We start from the raw sequence: 18686 nt of genomic DNA on the forward strand, positions 1-18686 counted from the left end.
ATATATATATATATTAAAAAAATACATTCTAAGACGGTTTTCTAAAAAACCGTCTTAGAATGTCTCGAAACACCATCGTAGAATCCTCAAATATATTTTAATTTTTTTTAAAAAAAAATATATATATATATATATATATATATATATATTAAAACGGTTATCTAAAAAGTCGTCTTAGAAAAGTGTCATTTTAAGAGGGTTTTTAGCCAATAACCATCTTAGAAGGATACATTTTTCTAAGACGATTTTTATGAAACCGTCATAAAAAGTGAAGACTTTTTATGATGTTGGTTACGACGACGGTTAATAACCGTCGTAAAAAATGTCTTTTAACCAACGTAGAATAACCTTTTTCTTGTAGTGGTGAACCTAGTTCTAGTATAAAACTAAAAACATTTTTGGTATAATGAAACTTATATTTAAATCAATGGATCAACAATAGTGATGTATTGAGACTAACTAATTAAAGTGAGACGCGATTATGATTTAAGAATTAATAAATGTAAAATTGAAGGAGAGGAGATACTTAGTCATAAAGAAATTGGAGAAGATATTAGTTTGGAACACCATCTCAAGTCTTTTATCATCAATAAGTGAATCACTCTCGTACTGCACAACTGCATTGTCGACCAAAATGTGGATGCGGCCATAAAGTGTTGACAACCTGGTCCGCCACTCTCTTGCAATTCTCTTCAAAACCCAAATGATCAGCCACTACAACCATTGGATCTTTGACATCTTCAGTCTTAGCCTGATAGAATTAGAAACCACAATTGTATCACACATCACAGAGAATTAAGGTATGTCTCTTCTTTGTTTTTGTTTTTATCTTTTTGTATAAATATATGCTACTACTATTTTAATTTTTATATTCATTCATTTTATTTTTCTTATTATATCATTCATTATGTTTATTATATATAAAGTTAATCATTCATTATGCTCATTTGCTCTTTTATTTTGGCATTCTCGAATTGGTTATTCTTTCTTTTAGCTTATAAATTTTTGTTCTTCCTTCCCTTCATATCTCTCCCAACATGCAGCAGTCATTCCTATTGGTTCAATAAAATTTCAAATGTTAAAGCCAAATAATAAAATCCCATTGTCAAACAGGAACAAACTCATACCACCTTCCAATTTTATCATTTCTGTATCAAGTATCAACCAACTGCCACAACATCAGTTTTAGGACTTGTATCCAGTAGTTGATGTAGCTTTCCACCAGAGTTTCGTTTATTTTCACAAAAGCCATTCTCATGCTCTACATTTCTATCATTAGAACTTGAATTATTAACTCAAGCTAAACAAAAAGAAAAGAAAGAAAGAATAATAGTAATGAAAGCCTACCTTATTGATTATATTCAAACCATCAATAGGTTCCATTCTCTTGACATTAGCTAAGCTAGTTTTTGGCAATATTGTTAACACTTATTAAAAATAACCAAACTAAGGAATAAAAAAGAGTATATAAAGTAATACACAAACAAACCAGGCATCTACGACTACATGGCACATGCTCAATGAGCCCACTGGCCATTTGTAATAGGCTTCATTGCACCACCTAGAAAACTAAATTATATATCCAAACTCCCAAAGGCATATAATTCTAATTTTACCATACCATCATTATGCATTTGTCACACTGCAGAAATAGATTGTTCTCATACTCCTACAACATAAAAATAACTCCCATTTAATCCTTTGATAAGGTTTAAAATAGTAGTAATGTGCATATTTACTAGCTTGCATAATGAATTAAATGTTGATATATCAAAGCAATTGAAGAAGCATATGACCCGCATAAAGAGCAAAAGAAAGTCTCACAACATTGTGGAGTGACCAAGCTAGGGCCCTGAGATCAAAACACAAGTGACCATGCATTGAAAGCTTTCCAAGAAATGCATTAAGTTGGTGCTCGTGTAAGGAGTTGCAAACTTCAGCTTATGTTTGTTTGAATCAAGAAAAAAAGTATATAATAATATATTGATTATCCAAGTTCTAATATAAAAAGAAAATGAGGTTAAGATAACTTAATTAAAAGTGTAATGACTAACTTTGAAAGTACTAGACCAACAAGGTCATGCTCCATGTATTCAAATACAAGGTACTAAGACAAACCTGTGAGTCTGTGAACAATAATTTCCTTACCATGAACCTAATGTCAGTCATTTATTTGTGCTATTTGTTACATTGTACCCGAGGCTGATTAATAATACTTTAACCAGTGCTCGAACAAGTGAAACCTCCATGGATTAAGTTACTAATACAAAAATAGACAAGGCATCTATAAGTCAAAATGAACAGTTCTAACTTCTAACATTTATCCAAGTCTGTAAAATATATTTTGAAGATAGAGAGAAAGACCACATCACTGACAAGTAGTAACTCATTGTATGCCCCACATATGTAACTGATTAAGCTTAACGAATGTAAGGAATGATGATCCAAGGGAAAAATCAAGACTACAAATAAAGATAGATATCATGATGTAGCTCCATGTGGAGTGATGTGTCATCATTTTCTCTTATTTCTTAACCCTTTTTGTCACCATTTTAATTACTTATTAGCCTTAATTGTCAAATTAATTATGTAGTTTTATCATTTGGGGCTACTGGACTAGTTTTGTGTTTTTAATTTAATTTCAGGAAAATTATAAGCAATTGGGCTTGAATCCGGAATTGAGCTTGGACTTGAAGAGAGCAGACAATTTTATTCTACCAAATCTTTTCTTATCCAGATTTTATCTCGTCTAGATATTATTTCATCTATATTTTATCTTATCTAGATTTTATTTTATCAAATCTTATCTTATCTTGTCAAGATTTTATTTTATTAATGAGCTTGGACTTAAAACAGATTTGTAAGCTTTAGGGGCTGAGAACCTATATAACAACACCAAGGTTTTAGTTTAGGAGTCTTTTCGTTTTGGGAGAAAGAATAATTTTAGGTTTTGCAATTCCAGTTTTCACTATTCACGTAGCAATAAATTTCGTTTTATGCTTCAATCTGCAATTTCGTTTTCTACTGATTAATGGAAGACTAAGTCTCCAGCGTTGTTTTCTCTTGAGGATCAAACACAACTCTCTTTGAGGTTTTATTATTACTATTGAATTTTGATCAGTTTTTCCTCTTCACCAATTACTCTGTATTTGTTGCTATTAATCCCTGCATGCTTAGTGCTTGATTAATTGTCTCTGTGCTTAATTTACGTTCATGCTTAATGATCAGTTTCGTTCATGATTAATTGGTGTATGTGTTGCTTAATCACATAATGACAGCCTTATGTTAAATTTCACTTAGTAATTTAATTTAGGGTTGGATTAAGTGGTTGAACTGATAAAGGATAAATTCTCGTAACCTAGGATAAGAGACTTGCTTGTGAATCAAGGAAAAACAACGTGTTTTAATTCTGATATTTTCTAATTAAATTTGCTCGTTGTTTAATTTACAAAAACAAACAACCCCCCCCCCCAAATTCGTTACTGTTTTATTACTATCTGTTATGAATGTTTGGTTGACCATTGCTCGTTGGGAGACGACCTAGGATCACTTCCTAGATACTGCATTTTTAATGTTTATTTGATTCGGGTACGACCTCGATCAAATTTGGCGCCGTTGCCGGGGAGCAGTGGGCCAAAGGTTCATAATAGTGTTTAGTTATCTTATTTTGTGTAGTGTTGTGTTTTACATTTCAGTTGCACCCCTTGTTTAGCGACTATTTTTAGCAACTGATTCAGCGACTGTTTCAGCTTTGTGTTTTGCTGTGAACAGTGCTGAACAGTGATTAGCGACTGATTTTGCAATTTAATTAGTAATTTTTGTTTTGATAGTTAGAGTTGTTATTTTTGGCTGATTTTTTGTGTGGTAGCTTCTTTTGATCCATATTTTGTGTGAAAAATACCAGGAGCACTTAGTGTGACAGTATTTGAGAGAGATAAAAAATTTGGGAACTTGTTTTTAGCAAAACTTAAAACGGCCATAACTTTTGCTCCGGGTATCAGAACGACTATTATTATGTATGCATTTGGGGTAGAAAAAAATTTTCCATGTTGTGACAATCGGCTTCAGCCGGTCAAGGTCTCCCAAGCTCCAAAAATCAGCCGTTTACTCTTTTTTTTTTCCAAGTATTATTGTCCTATTTTTCTCAACTTTGCTTAGGTAGTTTTCATAGTTAGACTTTTAATTTTTGTTTGAAAGTTTTTGTGCTATCTTTTCATGATTTTAGGGTGTTCCTCACAAAATTTTAGCTCATTTTGATATCGTTTGAGTATAGCTGTAATTTTACCCCCTTGTTAGGTGCTTGTTGAGAAACACATTATTTGCTACATACAGTGTATGACTAGGGGCAATCCAAGTGATTTACAACCCTTTGATCCTGAAATAGATAGAACCTTTCATAGATTAGTTAGGCATAGTGTGCATCCTGGTCATTCTGTGCATTTTGAGCATTCTGTTGAGGGTGATTCTGAATATTCTGATTTTGAGCATTCCACTACTAATTTTCATACTGAGAACATGGCTCAACCTCCACCTCGTGAGAGGACTCTTAGGGAGATGGTTGCACCTGATTTCACTTATGAAAGCTTGTGCATTCAATATCCTGATGAAGGTGTTCCATATGTTCTCAAGACTGGACTAATACATTTGCTGCCCAAGTTTCATGGTCTTGCAGGTGAAGATCCTCATAAGCATCTTAAGGAGTTCCATATTGTTTGTTCCACCATGAAGCCCCCTGATGTCCAAGAAGATCATATCTTTCTAAAGGCTTTTCCTCATTCTCTGGAGGGCGTGGCAAAAGATTGGCTCTACTACCTTGCTCCCAGGTCCATTTTCAGCTGGGATGACCTTAAGAGGGTGTTCTTGGAGAAATTCTTCCCTGCATCTAGGACCACTGCCATCAGAAAAGACATTTCCAGCATTAGGAAACTTAGTGGAGAAAGCTTGTATGTGTACTGGGAAAGATTCAAGAAATTGTGTGCAAGCTGCCCTCACCACCAGATTTCTAAGCAACTCCTTCTTCAATATTTCTATGAGGGACTTAGCAACATGGAGAGGAGTATGATTAATGCTGCCAATGGTGGAGCTCTTGGTGATATGACCCCTGCTGAGGCTAGGAATTTGATTGAGAAGATGGCTTCCAACTCCCAACAATTCAGTGCAAGAAATGATGCTATTGTTCTTAGAGGAGTCCATGAGGTGGCCACGGATTCATCTTCATCTACTGAAAATAAAAAGCTTGAATGAAAACTTGATGCCTTGGTCAACCTAGTAACTTAGCTTGCCATGAATCAGAAATCTACACCTGTTGCAAGAGTCTGTGGTCTATGTTCTTTTGCAGATCACCATACAGATCTTTATCCTTCTTTGCAGCAATCTAGAGTCAATGAGCAACCTGAAGCTTATGCTGCAAACATTTATAATAGACCTCCTCAACGGAAAAACCAACAACAGCAGAATAATTATGACCTTTCAAGCAATAAATACAATCCAGGTTGAAGGAATCATCCAAATTTGAGATGGACAAGTCCTCCACAACAACAACAACAGCCTGTCCCTCCTTTTCAGAATGCTGCTGGTCCAAGCAAGCCATATATTCCTCCTCCAATACAGAAGCAGTCAAAACAAATACAACAAGTAACTGAGGCTCCTCCTCAACCTTTCTTAGAAGAGTTAGTGAGGCAAATAACCATCCAGAATATGCAATTTCTGTAAGAGACAAGAGCCTCCATTCAGAGTCTAACAAATCAGATGGGGCAGATGGCTATTTAGATGAACCAAGCTCAGTCCTAAAATTCTAACAAATTGCCTTCACAAAATGTGCAGAATCTGAAAAATGTGAGTGCCATCACCTTCAGGTCTGGCTACCAAATTCAAGTGCCTCCACCAGTAGTAGCACCTACACCTGAAAAAGAGGATGAGATAGTTGCACAAAAGAGAAAGCTTCCTAAAAAAAATTTTCATGCAGGTGGACCTTCTTCTAGTAATTCCGACTTACAGCAGCCTCCTATCCCTCTTCCATTCCCACCTAGAGCAATTCTAAACAAAAAAAAAATGGAAGAAGCGGAAAAGGAGATCTTGGAGACCTTCAGGAAAGTAGAGGTGAACATACCTCTGCTAGATGCCATCAAGCAGATTCCAAGATAAGCCAAGTTTCTAAAGGAGCTATGCACCCACAAAAGGAAGCTCAAGGGCAATGAAAGGATTAGCATGGGCAGAAATGTGTCAGCATTGATAGGTAAATCTGTTCTTCACATTCATGAGAAATGTAAGGACCCAGGTACTTTCTGTATACCTTGCATTATTGGGAACAGTAAATTTGAGAATGCCATGCTAGATCTAGGAGCATCAGTTAGTGTCATGCCTCTATCCATTTTCAATTCTTTATCTCTTGAACCCTTGCAATCTACAGATGTGGTGATTCATTTGGCAAATAGAAGTGTTGCTTACCTCGCAGGTTTCATAGAGGATGTGCTGGTTCGGGTTGGTGAACTTATTTTTCCTGTTGACTTTTATGTTCTTAATATGGAAGAGAGATTTTCCCATGGTTCAGTTCCAATTATTTTAGGTAGGCCATTTATGAAAACAGCCCGAACTAAGATAGATGTTTATGCTGGCACATTGTCTATGGAATTTGGTGATATTGTTGTTCATTTTAACATTTTTGATGCCATGAAACATCCATCTGAGGAACATTCCATTTTTCGTGTCGAGATAATTGATCAGATCATTGATGATTATATGTTTGATTGTTGATTTTTTAGAGTCAGAATGCACTAACCATGTTGCAGGAAGTTCATATACTTCTGACTTGCTTTATGAGGTACATGCTGAGGAACCTTCTTCTTCTCCTACCCTGGTTCCTCCCACTGTTCAGCCACCACCCACACCAGAGTTGAAGCCCTTACCAGCAAACCTCAAGTATGCTTACTTGGAGGACAAGGAAAAATTTCCAGTGATCATCTCTGCCTCCCTTGCTGCTGAACAAGAGGAAAAGTTGTTGCTAGTGTTCAAGAAGCCCAAGAAGGCCATTGGATGGACTTTAGCAAACATTCCTGGTATTAGCCCATCTACTTGCATACATAGGATACTTTTAGAGGATGGAGCTAAGCCAGTGAGGTAGCCAAAGTGGCGACTCAACCTCGCCATTCTAGATGTAGTGAAAAAGGAAGTGACCAAGCTCTTACAAGCTGGAATCATCTACCCCATTTCTGACAGCCAGTGGGTGAGTCCAGTCCAAGTGGTTCCCAAGAAGACAGGCCCCATAGTAATTAAGAATGAAAGGGATGAGCTTATCCCCACAAGAGTGCAGAACAACTGGCGAGTCTGCATTGATTATAGGAGGCTGAACCAGGTAACCAAAAAAGATCATTTTCCCCTGCCTTTCATTGATCAAATGCTTGAGCGCTTGGCAGGTAAGTCTCATTACTGTTTTCTTGATGGTTTTTCTGGTTATTTACAAATTCATATTGCTCCTAAGGATCAAGAAAAGACCACATTCACCTGTCCCTTTGGCACTTTTGCCTATAGGAGGATGCCCTTTGGCCTATGCAACGCCCCTGGTACCTTCCAGCGGTGTATGCTTAGCATTTTCAATGATTTTTTAGAGACTTGCATAGAGGTGTTTATGGATGATTTTACTGTTTATGGTTCCTCTTTTGATGCATGTTTGGATAGTCTGGATAGAGTACTTAATAGATGCATTGAAACTAACCTTGTATTGAATTTTGAAAAATGTCACTTCATGGTAGAACAAGGTATAGTTTTAGGGCATATCATTTCGAATAGGGGCATAGAGGTAAACCCTGCAAAAATAGATGTTATTTCACAATTGCCTTACCCCTCTTACGTGCGAGAGGTTCGTTCTTTTCTTGGTCATGCAGGGTTTTATAGGCGCTTAATCAAGGATTTTAGCAAAGTGGCCCTTCCACTATCCAATCTGTTGCAAAAGGAGGTGGAGTTTGATTTTGATGACCGATGCAAAGAGGCTTTTGATTGCCTCAAGCGTGCGGTGACTAACACCCCTATCATTCAGGCACCTAATTGGACAGCCCCATTTGAGCTAATGTGCGATGCATCCAATTACGCATTGGGGGCTGTCCTTGCTCAAAAGATTCATAAGTTGCCTCAGGTGATCTACTATGCTTCCAGAACTTTGGATGCTGCTCAAGAAAATTACACTACCACAGAGAAGGAGCTATTAGTGATAGTTTTTGCTCTTGAAACATTTCGTTCATATTTGCTTGGCACTCATGTTATTGTTTATACTGACCATGCAGCTCTAAAGTACCTATTGAAGAAGGCTGAATCAAATCATAGATTAATCAGGTGGATGCTTTGGCTCCTAGAGTTTGATTTGGAGATTCGTGATCGGAGCAGTGCGCAGAACCTCGTGGCTGGCCATCTGAGTAGGATTGAGCGTGTGTCTGAGGACTCACCCATTCAGGATGATTTTTCGAATGACCATTTGTACATTCTGTATAGTATTTCTGATTCCTTCCCCACTCCCTGGTTTGCTAATATTGTGAATTATTTGGTTGCTTCTGTTTTTCCTCCCTTAGCATCTAAAGCTCAAAATGATAAAATTAAAAGCGATGCTAAGCATTATATTTGGGATGACCCCTATTTGTGGAATTTGTGTAGTGACCAGGTTATTAGGAGATGCATTCCAGACCACAAGATTGACTCGGTCCTACAATTCTGTCATTCTTACGCACTAGGTGGCCATCTTGGCATACAGAGGACAACTCACAAGGTGCTTGACTGCGGTTTCTATTGGCCCACCATCTTCAAGGATGCGTGGAGAATCTGTAGCACTTGTGAGCCTTGTCAGAGAGCAAGCGACTCACTTTCATGGAGACAGCGAATGCCTCAACAACCCATGTTGTTCTGTGAGGTGTTTGATGTCTGGGGTGTAGACTTTACGGGACCTTTCCCTGTCTCTTTTGGTTTTGTTTGTATTCTCCTTGCTGTTGATTATATTTCAAAATGGATGGAAGCCAAACCCACCAAAACTAATGATGCTAAGGTTGTTGTGGATTTTGTTAGATCTAATCTATTTTGCAGGTTTGGAGTCCCTAGAGCCATCGTTAGTGATCAAGACACCCATTTTTGTAACAGGTCCATGTATGCCTTGCTTAAAAAGTATGGTGTCGTGCACAGAAAGATATGCCAAGTTTCTAAAGGAGTTGTGCACCCACAAAAGAAAGTTCACGGGCAATGAAAGGATTAACATGCGTAGAAATGTGTCAGCATTGATAGGTAAATTTGTTCCTCACATTCATGAGAAATGTAAGGACCCATGTACTTTCTATATACCTTGCATTATTGGGAACAGTAAATTAGAGAATGCCATGCTAGATCTAGGAGCATCAGTTAGTGTCATGCCTCTATCCATTTTCAATTCTTTATCTCTTGGACCCTTGCAATCTATAAATGTGGTGATTCATTTGGCAAATAGAAGTGTTAATTATCCCGCAGGTTTCATAGAGGATGTGCTGGTTCGGGTTGGTGAACTTATTTTTCTTGTTGATTTTTATGTTCTTAATATGGAAGAGGGATTTTCCCATGGCTTAGTTCCAATTATTTTAGGCAGGCCATTTATGAAAACAACCCGAACCAAGATAGATGTTTATGCTGGCACATTGTCAATGGAATTTGGGGATATTGTTGCTCATTTTAACATTCTTGATGCCATGAAACATCCATTTGAGGATCATTCTGTTTTTCGTGCTGAGATAATTGATCAGATTGTTGATGATTATATGTTTGATTTTGGTTCTGCTCTTCATGGTAGGAAACATCCATTTTTATCTGATCTGCATAGTTGTCATTCCTTATGCATTCAATCTGAATTTGAGTTTGAATTTGATCCTGTATCTGATTTTTATGCTGAGAATGAATCTGAATTTGAGTCTGGTTCTGATTTTCTGGGTGTTGTACCTCTTGATGTTGATTTTTTAGAGTCAGAATGCACTAATCATGTTGCAGGAAGTTCATATACTTCTGACTTGCTTTATGAGGTACATGCTGAGGAACCTTCTTCTTCTCCTACCCTGGTTCCTCCCACTGTTCAGCCACCACCCACACCAGAGTTGAAGCCCTTACCAACAACCCTCAAATATGCTTACTTGGAGGATAAGGAAAAATTTTCGGTGATCATCTCTGCCTTCCTTGCTGCTGAGCAAGAGGAGAAGTTGTTGCTAGTTTTCAAGAAGCACAAGAAGGTCATTGGATGGACTTTAGCAGACATTCCTGGTATTAGTCCATCTACCTGCATGCATAGGATACTTTTAGAGGATGGAGCTAAGCCAGTGAGGCAACCACAGCGGTGACTCAACCCCATCATTCTAGATGTGGTGAAAAAGGAAGTGACCAAGCTCTTACAAGCTGGAATCATCTACCCCATCTCTAACAGCCAGTGGGTGAGCCCAGTCCAAGTGGTTCCAAAGAAGACAGGCCTCACAGTGATCAAGAATGAAAAGTATGGGGTCATGCACAGAATTTCCACACCTTACCATCCCCAAACTAATGGGCAGGCTGAGGTTTCAAACAGGGAGATAAAAAGGATCTTGGAGAAGATTGTGCAGCCGAACAGAAAGGATTGGAGCACCAAGCTGGATGATGCTCTTTGGGCGCATATGACTGCCTACAAAGCACCCATAGGAATGTCTCCTTATCGGGTTGTCTTTGGCAAGGGATGTAATCTTCTTGTAGAGATAAAGCATAAAGCCTACTGGGCTGTAAAAACCTGTAACTTCTCTATTGATCAGGTTGGAGAGGAAAGCAAGTTGCAACTAAGTGAGCTAGATGAGATCCGTTTAGCAGCCTATGAGAATTCCAAATTCTACAAGGAGAAGACCAAGAAGTTCCATGATAGTTTGATAGCTAAGAAAGACTTCGTGGTTGGACAGAAAGTTTTATTGTATAACTCTAGGCTCAGACTCATGAGTGGTAAGTTGAGGTCAAAGTGGATTGGTCCTTTTGTGGTGACTAATGTTTTTCCTTATGGTACAATTGAGATCAAAAGTGAATCCACAGATAAGAGCTTCAAGGTCAATGGACACCGGCTGAAACCATTCCTCAAAAATCCCTGCTTAGTAGATGTAGTGGTGGAGGAGACCTCCTTATTTCATCCTACTTCTCTTCCGTCATGACTTAGGGAGTTTTCTTTTTCTGTCAGCCTTCTTCAATAGGTACTTTAGAGTTGCATGGTCAGTATAAACAATAACATGAGTACCAAGCAAATATGAAAGAAATTTTTCAAGAGCAAACACTATCGCTAATAGCTCCTTCTCTGTGGTAGTGTAATTTGCTTGAGTAGCATCCAAAGTTCTGGAAGCGTAGTAGATCACCCGAGGCAGCTTATCACTGTGAGGCCTGTCTTCTTAGGAACCACTTGGACTGGGCTCACCCACTGGTTGTTAGAGATGGGGTAGATGATTCCAGCTTGTAAGAGCTTGGTCACTTCCTTTTTCACCACATCTAGAATGACGGGGTTGAGTCGCCGCTGTGGTTGCCTCACTGGCTTAACTCCATCCTCTAAAAGTATCCTATGCATGCAGGTAGATGGGCTAATACCAGGAATGTCTGCTAAAGTCCATCCAATGACCTTCTTGTTCTTCTTGAAAACTAGCAACAACTTCTCCTCTTGCTCAGCAGCAAGGGAGGCAGAGATGATCACTGGAAATTTTTCCTTGTCCTCCAAGTAAGCATATTTAAGGGTTGCTGGTAAGGGCTTCAACTCTGGTGTGGGTGGTGGTTGAATAGTAGGAAGAACCAGGGTAGGAGAAGAAGAAGGTTCCTCGGCCTGTACCTCATAAACCAAGTCAGAAGTATATGTACTTCCTGCAACATGGTTAGTGCATTTTGACTCTAAAAAATCAACATCAAGAGGTACAACACCCAGAAAATCAGAACCAGACTCAAATTCAGATTCATTCTCAGCATAAAAATCAGATACAGGATCAAATTCAAACTCATATTCAGATTCAATGCATAAGGAATGACAAGTATGCAGATCAGATAAAAATGGATGTTTCCTACCATGAAGAGCAGAACCAAAATCAAACATATAATCATCAACAATCTGATCAATTATCTCAGCACAAAAAACAGAATGATCCTTAGATGGATGTTTCATGGCATCAAGAATGCTAAAATGAGCAACAATATCCCCAAATTCCATAGACAATGTGCCAGCATAAACATCTATCTTGGTTCAGGCTGTTTTCATAAATGGCCTGCCTAAAATAATTGGAACTAAACCATGGGAAAATCCCTCTTCCATATTAAGAACATAAAAATCAACAAGAAAAATAAGTTCACCAACCCGAACCAGCACATCCTCTATGAAACTTGCGGGGTAAGCAACACTTCTATTTGCCAAATGAATCACCACATCTGTAGATTGCAAGGGTCCAAGAGATAAAGAATTGAAAATGGATAGAGGCATGACACTAACTGATGCTCCTAGATCTAGCATGGCATTCTCAAATTTACTATTCCCAATAATGCAAGGTATACAGAAAGTACCTGGGTCCTTACATTTCTCATGAATGTGAGGAACAAATTTACCTATCAATCCTTTCATTGCCCTTGAACTTCCTTTTGTGGGTGCACAACTCCTTTAGAAACTTGGCATATCTTCGAATCTGCTTGATGGCATCTAGCAGAGGTATGTTCACCTCTACTTTTCTGAAGGTCTCCAAGATCTCCTTTTCCGCTTCTTCCATCTTTTTGTTTGGAATTGCTCTAGGTGGGAATGGAATAGGGATAGGAGGCTGCTATAAGTAGGAATTACTAGAAGAAGGTCCACCTGCATGAAAATTTTTGTTAGGAAACTTTCGCTTTTGTGCAACTATCTCATCCTCTTTGTCAGTTGTAGAATAAAGCTTGACATGTTTAGGTGCAGGTGCTGCTACTGGTGGAGGCACTTGAATTTGGTTGCCAGACCTCAAGGTGATGGCACTCACATTTTTTGGATTCTGCACAGTTTGCGAAGGCAATTTGTCAAAATTTTGGGACTGAGCTTGGTTCAACTGAGTAGCCATCTGCCCATCTGATTTGTCAGAATCTGAATGGAGGCTCTTGTCTCTTGCTGAAATTGCATATTCTGGATGATCATTTGCCTCACTAACTCTTCTAAGGAAGGTTGAGGAGGAGCCTCAGTTGCTTATTGTATTTGTTGTGACTACTGCTGCTATTGCTACATTGGAGGAGGAACATATGGCTTGCTTGGACCAGCAGCATTCTGGAAAGGAGGGACAGGCTGTTGTTGTTGTGGAGGACTTGTCCATCTCATATTTGGATGATTCCTCCAACCTGGATTGTATCTATTGCTTGAAAGGTCATAATTATTTTGTTGTTGTTGGTTTTGCTGTTGAGGAGGTCTATTATAAATTTTTGCAGCATAAGCTTCAGGTTGCTCATTGACACCAGATTGCTGCAAAGAAGGATAGAGATCTGTATGGTGATCAGCAGAAGAACATAGACCACAGACTCTTGCAACAGGTGCAGATTTCTGATTCATGGCAAACTGAGTTACTAGGTTGACCAAGGCATCAAGTTTTCCTTCAAACTTTTTATTTTCAGTAAATGAAGATGAATCCGTGGCCACCTCATGGACTCCTCTAAGAACAATAGCATCATTTCTTGCACTGAATTGTTGGGAGTTGGAAGCCATCTTCTCAATCAAATTCCTAGCCTCAGCAGGGGTCATATCACCAAGAGCTCCACCATTGGCAGCATTAATCATACTCCTCTCCATGTTGCTAAGTCCCTCATAGAAATATTGAAGAAGGAGTTGCTCAGAAATCTGGTGGTGAGGACAGCTTGCACATAATTTCTTGAATCTTTCTCAGTACTCATACAAGCTCTCTCCACTAAGTTGCCTGATGCCTGAAATGTCTTTTCTGATGGCAGTGGTCCTAGATGCAGGGAAGAATTTCTCCAAGAACACCCTCTTAAGGTCATCCCAGCTGAAAATAGACCTGGGAGCAAGGTAGTAGAGCCAATCTTTTGCCACTCCCTCCAGAGAATGAGGAAAAGCCTTTAGAAAGATATGATCTTCTTGGACATCAGGGGGCTTCTTGGTGAAACAAACAATATGGAACTCCTTAAGATGCTTATGAGGATCTTCACCTGCAAGACCATGAAACTTGGGCAGCAAATGTATTAGTCCAGTCTTGAGAACATATGGAACACCCTCATCAGGATATTGAATGCACAAGCTTTCATAAGTGAAATCAGGTGCAGCCATCTCCCTAAGAGTCCTCTCACGAGGTGGAGGTTGAGCCATGTTCTCAGTATAAAAATTAGTAGTGGAATGCTCAAAATCAGAATATTTAGAATCACCCTCAACAGAATGCTCAAAATGCACAGAATGACCAGGATGCACACTATGCCTAACTAATCTATGAAATGTTCTATTTATTTCAGGATCAAAGGGTTGCAAATCACCTGGATTGCCCCTAGTCATGCACTATATGCACAAATAATGTGTTTCTCAACAAACACTTAACAAGGGGTAAAACTACAGTTGTACTCAAACAATATCAAAATAATCTGAAATTTTGTGAGGAACACCCTAAAATCATGAAAAGATAGAACAAAAAATTTCAAACAAAAATTCAAAGTCTAACTATGAAAACTACCGAAGCAAAGTTTAGAAAAATAGGACAATAATACTTGAAAAATAAAAAAAAAACTTAGTAAACAGCTGATTTTTGGATCTTGGGAGACCCCAACCAGCTAAAGTGGGTTGAAACAATATGGGAAATATTTTTCTACCCCAAATGCATATATAATAATAGTTATTCTGATACCCTGAGCAAAAGTTATGGCCATTTTAAGTTTTTCTAAAAACAAGTTCCCAAAATTTTCGTCTCTCTCAAATACTGCCACACTAAGTGCTCCTGGTATTTTTCACACAAAATATGGATAAAAAGAAGCTACCACACAAAAAATCAGCCAAAAATAACAACTCTAACTATCAAAACAAAAATCGCTAATTAAATTACAAAATCAATCGCTAATCATTGTTCAGCACTGTTCACAGAAAAACACAAAGCTGAAACAGTCGCTGAATCAGTCGCTAAACAAGGGATGCAACTGAAATGCAAAACAGAATGCTACACAAAATAAGATAACTAAACACTATTATGAACCTTTGGCCCACTGCACCCCGGCAGCGGCACCAAATTTGATAGACGTCGTACCCGAATCAAATAAACATTAAAAATGCAGTATCTAAGAAGTGATCCTAGGTCGTCTCCCAACGAGCAATGGTCAACCAAACGTTCATAATAGATAGTAATAAAACAGTAACGAATTGGGGGGGTTGTTTGTTTTTGTAAATTAAACAATGAGCAGATTTTAATTAGAAAATATCAGGATTAAAAACACGTTGTTTCCCCTTGATTCACAAGCAAGTCTCCTATCCTAGGTTACGAGAATTTATCCTTTATCAATTCAACCACTTAATCCAACCCTAAATTAAATTACTAAGCGAAATTTAACATAAGACAGTCATTATGTGATTAAGCAACACATACACCAATTAATCATGAACGAAAGTGATCATTAAGCATGAACGTAAATTAAGTGCAGAGACAATTAATCAAGCACTAAGCATGCATGGATTAATAGCAACAAATACAGAGTAATTGGTGAAGAGGAAAAATTGATCAGAATTCAATAATAATAATAAAACCTCAAAGAGAGTTGTACTTGATCCTCAAGAGAAAACAACGCTGGAGACTTACCCTTCCATTAATCAGTAGAAAATGAAATTGCAGATTGAAGCAGAAAACGAAATTTTATTGCTACGTGAATAGTAAAAACTGGAATTGCAAAACCTAAAATTATTCTTTCTCCCCAAAACGAAAAGAGAGCCTAAAACTAAAACCTTGGTGCTGTTATATAGGTTCTCAGCCCCAAAGCTTACAAATCTGTTTTAAGTCCAAGCCCATAAATAAAATAAAATCTGGGCAAGATAAGATAAGATTTAATAAAATAAAATCTAGATGAAATAAAATCTAGATAAGATAAAATTTAGATGAAATAATATCTAGATGAGATAAAATTTGGATAAGATAAGATTTGATAAAATTGTCTGCTCTCTTCAAGTCCAAGCCCAATTCAGGATTCAAGCCCAATTACTTACAATTCTCCTGAAATTAAATTAAAAAACACAAAATTAGTCCAGTAGGCCCAAATGATAAAACTGCATAATTAATTTGACAATTAAGGCTAATCAGTAATTAAAATGGTGACAAAAAGGGTTAGAAAATAGGAGAAAATGATGACACATCACTCACCTCCCCCTTAGATTAGACCAAAATTTAATTGAATTGGGCTTCTCCCAATTCAATTAAATTTCTCTCTCAACACACATCAAATAGTGCACCAAATGCGTGTAAAATTACAAAACTACCCCTAATACAAAAACTAGTCTAGGTGCCCGAAAATACAAGGGTTGAAAAATCCTAAATTACTAGGGTACCTTCCTTACACTATGGAGCCCTAAATACAAGGCCCAAAAATAATGAAATCCTAATCAAATATTGTCATGCCCTAATTTCGTCCGGGGACCATTGTTTGTCGACATGCGACCTTCGTTTGACCACCTCAAAATGTTTAACACCCATCGTTGTGGAATCTGTAAAGTTCCAAGATGTTTCGAGAAGAAACCGATCAAAAACACAAAAACAAGAGTGTATTTAGCAATGTGGGGTGTGTGTAAATAAACTGTTATACTCTAATTTCATCTGAAAACCATTGTTGATTGCTTCGAAAGGCTTAACACTCATCACGGTGGAATCCGTAAAGTTTCGTGAGATTTCGGAAAGAAAATGGCCAAAAACACAAAAATGGGGGGTGAACTTATCAAGATAGGGGTGTAAATAGCAATTCAAATCTAGGCCCCTCTGGAACATTTTGGAGGTTGGGTTGCTTAAGGAGGAAGCAACTGAGCGGCAAGCTCCTCCACGTTGTTGAAAAATGGTTTTCGGGACTTTCGTGGTTTCCGTAAAATTTCTGAAAACCTTGGATAAACATATTTCACTTAACATTGGCGAAAGGGAAGAGAAAAAAAAAAGATGAAAATCAAATCCGAAACACTTCTGTAAGGCTTCCTTAACTTTTCCGTAAAGTACGAAAAGGGGGGTGAACTTAGTAATTAGGGTGCATTTAGAAATCTTCCTCAAAAAGCCTCTAGGCGGCAAGCACCTCCCTTTTTCCCTATAAATAGGGGAGGGGGTTGTTTCAAAATGTTCATGACCCCTAAGCTATGCATTTTGGTATTTTTGGAAAAAAAACATGTTTTCGTGAAGAAAAATCGAGTCGAAGTGCTTCCGTAATGCTTCCGTAACGCTTCCGTAAGCGATTCTGTGGAAATTCTTCATCGTTCTTCACCGTTCTTCGTTCGTTCTTCGTTGTTCTTCATTCTTCAACCGGTAAGTTCCCAAAATCGAATCTTTCAATTCATTCTATGCACCCTTAGTGGTCCCTACTTATTTTGTGTACCTTCACTTTAATTTCGCTTACTTTCAGTTTTCTTTTCTTCCGCTTTAACGAGCTTTTAATCGTTTATTTAATCCGTTTTCTCACCTAATAAATGATAAAATGAATTTCAACCGATCATTTGTGTTGTAATCCCGTTTAATCACTGTTAAAACAAAATCTAACCGATCGTTCACGCTATAACCTCGATTAAACCAAAAAAAAAGCAAAATAATAATAAAATAATCAAAATATCTTTGAATAAAATAATCAAAAAAATCAATCGGACGTTTTTCTTTGAAAGTTTCCTTGAATTAATTGACTAATAATCAAAGTGAAACCAAGGCTAAAATCAACTCACAAATCAAGCTTTGTCCGCAAAAATCACTAAAAACCGTTTTAAGGTCCAACGCCTTAAATGGTCCTCTTCGCTTTTATCGGTTAACATGGACCGTTCAAAAGCATAAAATCAACATGTAACTTTACCACTTTTGCAAGAACTACGTAATTCTAATTTTCTCATCGCAATTGAGGATACGTAGGAGCAAAAGCCCCGCTTTTGTCGACCACCCCAAGAGATTGTTAATGGTCCAATGCCTTAACGTTTCTCTCCTTTCAAAACCAAGAGATCATTAATGGTCCAATGCCTTAATGCTTCTCTCATTTCAAAAGAATCAAAAGATCATTTAATGATCCAATGCCTTAAACGACTTTTGTTCGGTCAAAATATATCTTGCGTAAAAAGATAAAAACAACTTAACCAACGTTCAGTTCTGAAAGAACTACGTAGGTCTGATTTCCTCATCGCAATTGAGGATACGTAGGAGCAAGGGAAACACCCTTGTCGACCACAAAATGATAAAAAATACAAAAGGCATAAAAAGACATAAAAACGTAAAAAAGGGAAAATAAAACAAATCGAAGACATGATATTGCACACTTGGTTAAAGGCTGTCGTCCTTTGTGACGGACGCGTGGGGTGCTAAAAACGACTCCCGAACCTTTTACACTTAAAGTTCGTAGACCACACCTTTTCGGTTTTTCCGACGTTTTCCTCAAATAAACATTGGTGGCGACTCCGTGCATTTTCCTCCCATGGAAGACGCACCCGTGAGCCCTCGCGTCGCCCTCCCACCGAAGGGTAGGTTGTGACAAATATGTACAAATATAAGTAGGCTCATACTTAG

Source organism: Glycine soja, chromosome 18 (genome assembly GCF_004193775.1).
Source record: "Glycine soja cultivar W05 chromosome 18, ASM419377v2, whole genome shotgun sequence".
Taxonomy (NCBI): Eukaryota; Viridiplantae; Streptophyta; class Magnoliopsida; order Fabales; family Fabaceae; genus Glycine; species Glycine soja.